General features: G+C 43.8%; 1 protein-coding gene across 6 annotated transcripts in view; it reads left to right on the forward strand.

Moving 5' to 3' along the window:
• RD3 (retinal degeneration 3, GUCY2D regulator) overlaps positions 1–8325 on the forward strand; it is a 49515-nt gene that overhangs the window by 20725 nt on the left and 20465 nt on the right. The gene's annotated exons all lie outside the window — the stretch shown is intronic.

Consider the following 8325-nt stretch of genomic DNA (forward strand, 5'->3'; position numbering starts at 1 on the left):
TTGCTAACTTGCACAAGGGAATGGCTTGTCTTTTCTTGATATAAGGGGGTGGACAGCTTTAGCATATGAAAAGAACGTCTTGCTTCTGCATTTTCTCTCCAGACTGCCTCTGCTCTTTCTCTCAGAGTGACTTATCACTCAGTCCTCAGGTTTTCAGCACCTCCAGCCCCCTTATCTCAACAAATGAACCCACCCATGAAACGTATTTTTCACAGTGGGGTCAAAGATATTGAGATCCTTCAAGTTCTGAGATTTCCTTGTAGGTAAGGTGCACAGTGAGCTCAGCACCTTGTGAAGTCAAAGCCCACACTGAATGATTCTTTTTCCTGAGACCACATTTTCTAGTACAGTAGCTGTGATTTGCTTGGTCTGTATATGGGGAGGAAATCTTCACTGAGGTCAGCATTGTTTCCCATTTTTTCCTTCAAGTTCCTACAAATAATCCAGGATCTAATACACCTCTGAATATTCAAACAAGCTTCATCTTCAGAGAAAATATACCCCTGTGTGCCTTGGAGGCATAGTGTATATATGTCCAAGTATCTGACCTGGGAGTTGGGGTTGGCCCTCACTGCCTTCATCTCACAAAAAAGCAATGCTCTGGAGACACGTTTATCTGCTTTTCTTGCAACTCTGAGCACTAATGCTGTTCCTCAAACTAAGAATAGATTGTCTTCATCTTGATGGCTGTCAAAAACAGTGTAGACCAGAACAGCAAATCTTAGTGCGGGCCAAATCCTTCTGTTGGTTACATGGACTTCTTTGCAACTACATGAAAGTTAATGGTGCATCAGGGACACTGGTATAGAGGTAGTACCATAACAAAGAAGGGCTGGTTGAAAAGACACTTAGAGCTCTCTATGGTTCCCCTATCTCAGTGTAATTCCAATACAGTCTCAGAGGGAGAGCCTAGCTCTGCTGGATATTTTTATTAGTGTCCATTGGGACTGAATATATTTATATCATTTTGCAATTACTTTCTTGTCAGGAAGGATTGAGAGCACTTGGAATGAAGGCCTGAAGAAGAAATGCTTTGAACTAATGGGGGAAACAGCCCAGAATGAAATTCAATAGTGATGAAAGCAAAATGATGTATTCGGGAACGTACAACAATATATGTGGTGGAAGTATTGCAAAATAAGACTCCGGGGTCACAGCAGGTCATAAGATAAATACAAATAAATTGAATGATACTGTGGCAGGTGTTCTCCCTGTTGACTTGGTTTAAGATGGAGACAAAACATGTTAATTTATGTGAAGCAGAACTTATGCTACATCTAAGGAAACATGCTGTTGTTGTGGAACTTGTGAAGCACAGCTAGTAGCCAGAAGAGGCTGCAGGACCCTTGACAGTGGTGATTTAAGAACAGATTAGATGAATGGCTTTCATGCTTCATATTGCCCAGCCATGGTGATGGGTGAGGTGGCCTTTCTGGTCACATCTTCACTGGTACCTCCTGGCTGGCCTGGAACTGTTCCTGCCTTCGTTTGGATGCAACCTTATCCTTAAATCCTTGTTTGACGGAATATATTTTCACTGCAGAAATAATTTCCTGGTGTCCATAGGCAGTGAGAATAAGGCCTGGAGGGAGAAGTTTTTTGCTTTGCACAAATTGTGCGATCATTATATAAAGCTGCTGAACATCTCCATGTGGAAGAACAGGTCATAAGAGATCATCTCAGCAACCACATGCTTGTAAAGTCCTGTGTGGACTCTGCAAAAAGGAAAGAGAAAGTGGCATTCTTGTGAACATATGTTAAGAAAAGAAAAAGTAGCACTGACCTGGCCTTGAGGAAATAATGTAAGAGGATTGGACTTTGCAGCACTCATGTACACTTTGAGTAGATCCTTCTCTGCTAAAACCGATATCATTTCAGAAAGTTGCCAAGCAACACAGGGGCCATATATTGTAAAGTCTACATAATGCACGTACTTGCTTCTAAAAAATGAAAAAGGGATTTGAAGGCCAAATCAGGAACAAAACCTTGCTTTTCTGAGCCTCTGTTGTGTCTGTGATGCAGAGCCCTCTCAAGTCCACCCTATTCCTCTTTTGCTTCATTTTCCGTATTGTGTACAAAGAAAAATGTGATGTGGTCAAAGGGACAATGAAAAAGCATAGAAGGAGGCAAAACTGTAACGACACTGCAGTAAATAGGGAAATATCAGTAAAGTTAGACATTAGTGTGTGTTTGAGCATTTCCAAATAGATCTTGATAAATCCAGCCCAGCTTTGCACTGGTTTCATATCTCCTTTTGCCAAAAGGGTAGTTGCTGTAAAGCTCACAAGAGGGGAAAAGGAGGGGAAAGAGAAATCACAGAATCAGAGACATTAAGTTTGGAAAGACCACTAAGATCATCTAGCCCAACCATCAACCCATCACCTCCACTGCCACTAAACCATGTCCCTCAGTGCCACATTTGCCCTTTTCTTGAACACTTCCAGATATGGTGACTCCACTACCACCACAGGTAGCCTGTTCCAATGGATTTAATGGTATACTTTTGGTCATTTTTCACTATTTTAGGTTGTACTCATTACTCTGAGGGAGCCTGTGAACAAAAGGCTTTAAAGCTGCTGCTGTGGAAGTGCTGAGGATGTGCAGACACTGTGTGTGTGGAGGGGTGGGAGGCAGAGATCTGTGCTTAGTCCCAGTCATGCTTCCCCTTCATTTCTTCTGTGCAGACTGAGCCTGAATATCCCTTTCCTCTCCATTCAGCAGCGCACTCACTGTTTCTTTGTGTTAATGTAAAGGGCAAGCAACAATTGAAATACTTCCTTCTTTTTTGAAAATATAAATGTTTTAAACTTCTTTTTCCATAAGCAGATTGGGAAAAGTTGTTAGCCTCTGAAATGTGGTTAATCTTTGAACAAATAGACTTTAAGCAGCGCGCTGTTGTCTAGCAACTATACTATAAACAGCCCTCCATTTGTCTCCTGTGGGTAATCACTGATTTCTCGGAGATTAAAGCTTAAGTAACACTCCAATCTAGGTGCGTGCATCAGACCACGGCGTATTACAGCAGATTATTCCTCCTGGCATACAGCTTGCTTAACCATTTAGGATCACAACAGACAACTGATAGCTGCAACGATATGAAAATGGGCACTAGCTTGTCAAATAATTAATATTTTGAGTCAGGACGTAGAACAGATATTGGCAGGCTCTAAAGCATTTCTGTCACACAGAAGGGTGGGATGGCAGATAAGCATCAAACTAGAAGATCTCATCCAGGCTGAGCCTGATTTATTCCAAATTTATCTTACTAGCTGCTGCCCACCAGCTTCAGTGCATGCTCTTGCATTTGCTCCTTCACAACACAGGTATGAAGTTTTGCCTTCCACTGGTGCACAGAACCATGCTGCAATCATATACTGCAACTCACAGAGGCTCCAGACTGAGCTGAATGCCTACGTGTTGTGAATTTAATAGATGCATGTGCTTCCATAGATCACTGTCTACTTAAGAGACCAAAACCATGTGTTGTTGCTAAATCGCTGCGTTTAACACCTTCCCTAGTGAAGCTTCCCTGCTGCCTGTACAGTCATTTGTTGCTGGTAGCATAATGCTGGGTAATGGATGGATGGGTGGCCTGAAGCTGGCCGCAAGGAAAGAGCAATTGTTCAGCTGCATTTAAATGGGAGGGAAAAAAAAAAAAAAGAGAGAGAGAGAAATAAAGAAATCACAGGCTCTAGATTTAGAATAAATCTCAGCATCTGTGAGATTAGAGTTTCAAATGTTGACCTCCCAAGCAGAAAGAAATACAGGTCTGTGGGTGGCTAATGCTACATTTCCTTTATAAAACAGAGGTTTGACTGAAGGAATTATGATCGGGACATTTATCTTAAGATTTAGCCTCAAGAATTCCCATTTTGAAAATATCAAGTTTGACATGATCTGAAAAAACAAATTTTCACTGGTGTTTACCATTCCTACCCTGCCCTGACGAGGCTTGCTGGGAGCCACTGAGATTTCCCTTTGTCCCGGCAATTCTCAAGCTTCCCAGGGTTTAAATATGTAGTCAGGAGGAAGCAGATACGACACATTTGGTTTATCTGTCAAAAACCTGGTGTGCGGCAGTGGGTAAATCGTTGTGACCATGCCCTGCTTTTCCCAGCCCAGCTGAGCTGGAGCAGCTCCTGCAGCTTCTGCAGCAGCAAACCCCTCTGTCTCCAGATGAAATCAGAGAAAATATGGGGGAGCAGGGAACCTGGGGCTGAGCCAGCGTGGGCATTGCAGTACACCAGCTTTTGTTTCCAGCTGTGCCCAAAGGCATCTGGTGCTCATGGCCAGCATACAATAGCCTGGCAGGTTGACGGAGCAGCACAAAAGGCAGCACAAATGCTGAGCTGAAACCCATATTGACACCAGTGCTTTCCCAGGAGTGAGGCTGAGGATATAACAAATATGCCAGGGAATGCAGGCTTAATACAAATTCCCACAGGTTGCTCCTCTTTGGAGTACCATCGTTTCAGAAACTTTTAGTAACTGGTTGTTGGCATTGGAAAGTGGTGATCCTACTTTCCTAACTGTATGACGTAGGCTTTAAGATCTTACCGTGTAGTGACAAGGAGATTTTATATCCTGCATCTTTTCTCAAATGTTTTAATGAGGTCCCTGCAAGACCCATAAGGATACAGGCACATTCTGAAGCTCGTAAGAGTGGCCACTTCTTTCTCTAGGAGGTACAATGCTGTCATCCTGCCGGAGCTGGTGTGGGTTTCTGTCTGCCTCCAGAGAACCTTTTACTGTTGTGTCCTCCAGTCTCAAATCCCTGATGGTCCATGTCTTCTCCCTTCCCACTGATCTCTCCCGCAGGAGATGCATCTATTAAAGTTGATATTTCTTGCACAATGCATCCCATAAAAATTCAGTGGTATAATTAGGTTATATACTGTATCGATATTCATTTGAAGAAATGTAGCTTTCCAGGCCATTCTATTCTATGATAAGAATGTGGGACTCTAGAACCGAATATGGGCAAGGTCTTGGCCCTGTTGAATTTATTAGCAAAATTCCTCTTGTATTGAACAGATCCAGAAGAGAACAATTTGAAACCCACTGGGGTTAATGAAAAATTTGTCAGTTGCTGTCTGTTCTCCAAGAAACAGTGTAAGATGACATAATGCATGTTAGAGTAAGACAAAGGAAAAAAAACCTGCAAATACAGTGTGAAAGCAGCTGTCTTTTGTACTGGAGGAATTTTCCTCATACAAAGAAAATCACTGCTTAGAAAATTAGTACTGCAGGTAAGGATGATGTCATGGACTGTGTCAACTTTAATATCCTTTGGAGATTATTATATGTTAATAGTTTACATTAGGAACCAAGCAATCAGACAGAATGCAATTAAGCTCATAATCACAGATATTTTTGACATCTGTCTACTATTAGGTTCCATAGCTTTTTTTTTTCTTTGCATCTCCCACCCTGCAGCCTAGAGCCTTCAATTAATTTACTGTGACCATCTGTGTTGTAATTTTTGCTGCTCAGCTTGCCTTTCTACATCTGTTTTTCAGCTGAATATTTCATGACACTTCATCATTTTCACTCATTGTGCTAAAAACATGGAACTAATATTTGCTCAGTTAAGTTGCTCGGTTAAGATAATCAGCAATTAAGCAGCCCACCGCACTGCAGTCAAACACTCTTTGTAACAGTGAACAGAAAGGCAAGAAGGAGATAACATTTAAAAACTCCTTATCAGATTGTCTGGTGCTGCTGAGCTGCAATGCAGAGTACAACCATTGGTGGTTCCACCAGCTACTTAGGGTGCATGCTTATGTGATGTCCAAGAGAGAAGGAGTTATGTTGCGACTGGAAGGCTACTGTGCTGCTGTCCCCAGGTGTGCGTATTGTCAAGGGCCTGAGTCCTCCAAGTGTTCAGGGTGCTTGGAAGCACAGGAGGCTCAGAGTGCATCCAGCCTCTCTTCACAACTACATTCTGTCAGTAGCAACAAGCAGACAGTGCTGCTGCAGCGAGTGGACAATGGATGCAGCAATGAAGGATTTGTAGGCTTTTACCACCTGCTCCCATTGAGGTGAGGGGTGCCGTGCTACCAGCAGGTAATTCCCTCCACCTCCCTCACTCCACAAAGCAGAGATTTTTTTATTGCTTTGCCTTTGAAATGTTTTGGTTCAGGGCTCGCTGTCTACAATACATATTTGCCCAGGATGTACATTTTTGATGTGAATTCACAGCTTCTGCCTACATTTTCTTCCCTTAAATTTCTTCCTATATTCTAATACACACTGTAAATGATATCTTCCCATTCCTAGCACTGCAGCAGCCCATGTTTCTGTTTTCTGTGGCTTCAGGATCTCTAGATTTTAGTCATTTTCTCCTGAAAGAGGGATGGGAAGCAAAAAAACATCATCAGAGCCTCCTCAGACACAATGCCAAGCTTGTCACAGGAGCTCACCTGAGCTGACAGGAGAAAGGCTGCTCACACAGAGCTATCCTTGCAAGAACATTATGGTATGATTATCTGAAGACAAAGGTCTTCAAGTGATGCAGTCCCTTGTGAAGTACAGCTCTTGCTGCAATAGACCTATCTAACAGATTGTCATGAGAAACACCGGTGTGCTCTCTTCTTCCTCCAGCTGTGCACTGAAACATCATATCTGAGCACCTTCCTCTACTCACCCAGTTACCATTATTTGGGTTGCTTTCTGCCCCTGCCATCAGCAGATGAGGTATCTGACCCAAGCCATTCAGCCTTGGTGTTCATGGCCTCATGCCCACAGCCAGTAATGCAACGCAGAAGGAAGAGAGGGCAGCCCTACAGTGGGGGGGCACAGAAAGAGGGACGTGCTGGAAGAAGCACGGCAGCCTCGCCAACTTTTCTCAAATGAGCCTCGGTGCCAAAAAGGCTGGGGACTGCTGCTGATGGCTGAATGGACTTTTTCTTTTTTGCTCATAGGGCATTTGCGTGTGGGTGGGCTGGCTGGATTTGAAGTAAACAGCAGGAAGAAGATCTTCCCAGTGAATGAAAAGCTGCCTTGCTGAGGGAAAACAACTATGACAGAAATATGACAAATAGCTCTGTAAGTGGCACTTTTCTAAGGAACATTTTAAGCCTTTGGGAAAGGCAATGTTCCCTCTGTGAGCCCCATTATATTCAATGACACACTTCAATTACCCTAGCCAAAAGCCAACAGGGCCAGTAACACATTATACTTGCTTTCTGACAGTGATTAAGTGAGATTATTTGTTCATGGTCAAACCTATGCAAAAGATAGTGACATTCTAATTGCTGCTGATCGGAGAAGTCCATCTTGAGTGCCAGAGCCAGAGATCTGTGACTTTGACACTGAAACATGAAGGTTCTGCATTTAGCATCACAGGGGCTGAAGCTGCAGTGCCAGTGATGTGCTCAGGTGAGTCAGGGCACTGAGCAATGGCAAGAAGCAGCAATGCCAAATGGACTGTACTACAAATTGCCGTATGGTAAAATTTCATTGTCACAATGTGTCGTGGAAAACAGTGCTGAATACAGCTCTACTCCATCTTTATTAGCAGAGAATTGCTAAGCAACTGATGGTTTGACTGATGACCGGTCAGCTCATGTCATATCGGTGCAGCAGTGCGGGAGTTCTTGCTTTTAACTGCTATATAAGAGAGAGAGGAGATGAGTGCTCTCTTCCTCCAAAGAAATGCTCCTGAGTGTACTTCCCAACCACCTGTGTATGCAATTTGTGACAGGAATTCCCCAGAAATTCACTGAGTTGAAAACTTACCAGGAGCCTGAGTATTGCAAAGATGGCCTTTGTTCTGAATTAATTGGAGATGGTGACTTTTGACCTAGGTTTTAATGGATGAGAGTAGGAAGCTCTGGAGCCGCGTAAGATGACTTTAATTAAAACTCAATGATCCTGGAGCATACAGAGGGTGTCATACATCTCTGCCTGCTGGGCTGCAGTTGGAGCTGGGGACAGACACATAATCCTCCACAAATAATTAGAGCAGAAAACACTTCTAATCTCCGTTAATCTGGTTGTGTTATTAGATCTAATAATAAACCGGACACGAAAAACCCTCCTCATCCATTTTAATTCGGACTGCGGCGGACATCTCTTAACCCGTAACTGTTCAGCTGGTCTGTTCGGAACCGGGGTTTCCCCCTTCCCTCCGCTTCGATTCCGTTTCCCCACGTCTCCCAGCCCGGCTCCCGGCCCCTCGTCCTGCTCGGTCCCTCCACGGCTCGGACTGCCCCGTGACCGCTGTAGCTACAGCCGAGCGCCCTTGGCCACGAGCGCCGAGATTCGAGCGCCGTTGTTCTCACACACGTTTAAGCAGACACGCGGGTCCCTCCAGACTCCCTA

Source organism: Meleagris gallopavo, chromosome 2 (genome assembly GCF_000146605.3).
Source record: "Meleagris gallopavo isolate NT-WF06-2002-E0010 breed Aviagen turkey brand Nicholas breeding stock chromosome 2, Turkey_5.1, whole genome shotgun sequence".
Taxonomy (NCBI): Eukaryota; Metazoa; Chordata; class Aves; order Galliformes; family Phasianidae; genus Meleagris; species Meleagris gallopavo.